The following is a 2,731-nucleotide window of genomic DNA, read 5'->3' on the forward strand; positions in this document are numbered from 1 at the left end:
AGCAGAGGAGAATAATCTCTCTGTGTTAGTAAAAATGCTGGATTTAAAAAGTTTGGGTCTGAACTCTCAATCTCAGAATAGATACAGCATAATGAAGTGCAGCGGAAAGTTCTTCAGGCTGCCCTGTTCATTGCACCTGAAGGAGCCTGCTACTGAAGTTAACAGAGCATGTAATTTTGCTCATTTGAATGAGGGCTAACTGGCTTGCCAAACTGCCAATTAATGTTGCTTGGGTGGCTTCTGTGATGTAGACTCCAGTTTGCTGCAGGAGCTGATTGGGGCTACCTGTTCAATTCCTACAAGATGGAAATTGGTGAGTTGATAGTAACTTCCTATGGGAGCTGCTTCATGCTGAATTCAGACAGTGCAGAAGACTTGTAATCCACTACCAGTTCCCTGAGCCATTTTTTTTTCTCTTCTGAAATGGTTGGTAGCATCTCCTGATAGAAGCCCACGTAATCTTTAATGACTGCTTGCATTTATTCATTTCTTGAGATAGAGCCCACCTGCCTTTTGTGTGTATCCGTCCTTTTAGATAAGGAAGTCATGTGAAAAGTTCTTTCCTACTCCATCATCCACTTGTTCTGTTCTCCAAACCTTAATGAATTACACAAGAGACAAATTATGGCTAAGTCTGCAGGCTCACATAGCACAGACCACTGTTGAAATCTAGCTTCCCATCTCATAAAGTGTGCTTCTCCTGAATGCTGTCTCCTTGCAATAAAGTCACAATATTACCTCTGTAAATCTGAGGTGCTAACATCATGAACCTGTAAACAAAAATAGCAGCAGAATTTTCAGTCTCAGGAAGGATCTGAGTATAATATGCCTTAATATGCCTTTGTTTTGTGAATGCTGTCTCTGTGCAGGAAATGCCAAGGGTCATGGTTGCTTATGGCTGTGATTCCCTGAGATCTTTCATCAGGATAACTAGCTTGTTTTACTGCAATCTGTCTTGATTTCTGCCTGCATAGTGTCCAGTCCTGAAAAATGAAGTGTCTGTATAAGTTAAGTTTTCAGGGTGGTATAAGTTGAGCTGAAATCTTCATCATATTGTTTATTTCTAGGCATTTCTACTCTGACCAAAATAAAAATCTATTTAGAGAAAAATGTCTTTTTTACAATTAGTGAATTAAACTATTTAAAGGAAAGCTCTCAGGCTGTTTTAGAGTTACCTGAGAAATAGGAAGGTAGTAGACATTCCTCTCCCAGAAAGCAACTCTGACCTGTTTCAGGAATGGAAGAAGAAAACCCGTTTTTCCATCTAAAGCTCAATATGCAATTTAAATAATACGTAATAATTGTAATGGAATTTTTCCTGTGGTCTGAATCATGTGACAATCATCAGGAGACATTTCAGAAAAAGGCCACCAAATGCGCACAGTTCAGCAATTCAGCCAGTTTGAATGGCCTTTGTGCTATAAACAGATCATGAAAATAATATTCTGAAGGGCTAGTTTCTGAGTTAATACTACAGCCTGTTGCTTTGCAGAAGTGCACAGGGCCGGCAGTTACTTTTGTAGTGCTTTCTGCTGGTTTAATTTGGTCAGAGTTACTGGCCCTGCCTAACCCTTCAGGTAGGGAAGGGCCGAGGTGGAGTGCTCCTTTTGCTATGCTTTTCCCCCTTTGCCACGTTAAGTCCCCCCAGACATTTTTAGGCATAAAGAGTAGTTCTTACTGAGTTCATATTCTTGTTAACATAAAATACACTTCTGTGTAAGATTTCTAAACTTCTGACTGGAAGCACCATATCATTCATGCTTTGAAATGGTGGAATTGCTAGTGGTGAATACTGAATAACTTGCAGTGCAAATAGAGAATATCCAGAGCATAAAGCACTTTGATTTCCTACATGTCAGCGTCACATCCTGTGGAGCTAGGTGCTCTCTAAAACGAGCTGAGAAGTAACTGCTATTGGGAGCTTTTGGGTTGCTAAGCAGAATGAGGTCAATTTTCCTTTTATAGCTTGACAATCCATACCTTGATTTTAAAATATCTGAATGGCTAACATTATTTTTCTCTTTCCCCTCCTTATTTAATGGCTAAGTTATTTCACTAGCTTTGTGTTTCTGTTTCACTTTTGCTGCCAGGTGATAATCAGAATTTGAGGTAAAAATATTTCTTACATGAAAGCTGAATTTATTTTTGATCAGCAGTTAATGTCTTTTAAAAATTTTAAAATTTTTCAGTATCTCTTTAGATCCCCAGCTCTCTTCATTTTCGGAAAGTAGTCTGGGATTAATAGAGCAATTTGCGAAGCCTGTTCAGAGCTGTGGGTACTGTTGGCAGATAAACAGCTTCATGCAAACTGATTGATCTGTCCTTTCCTTGCTGCCTCACACATTGCAATGGCCAGCATGCTGTAATTCGTCAGAGAAGACTTATCATGGCAATGATACAATCACTGTAGAAGTGGGCGGAGGTAATATAGAGAACTGCAACTGTCTAACAGTGAATCTCCACTTTCCTTCTTGATATAAGAAGTGTCAAGCGCAGACAGATTAAAAATTGTGCACTGTTATGTGTGCAAATGGTGCATTTGTGCCTGCATGCAAGTACAAGATGAAAAATGATGTGTTTTCTTCCGTCTTCTGGCCGCTTCTCTGTCTGGTATTTATGCCTAGATAAAATAGACATAAACATTGCTTCTGGAGCTAAATATAGAGGAAAGTTGGTATATCTTGGAGTATTTCCACTGTCTGACATGGAATTATGACACTTAAAACTTGCT

This window comes from Rhea pennata, chromosome 3 (assembly GCF_028389875.1).
Source record: "Rhea pennata isolate bPtePen1 chromosome 3, bPtePen1.pri, whole genome shotgun sequence".
Lineage (NCBI taxonomy): Eukaryota > Metazoa > Chordata > Aves > Rheiformes > Rheidae > Rhea > Rhea pennata.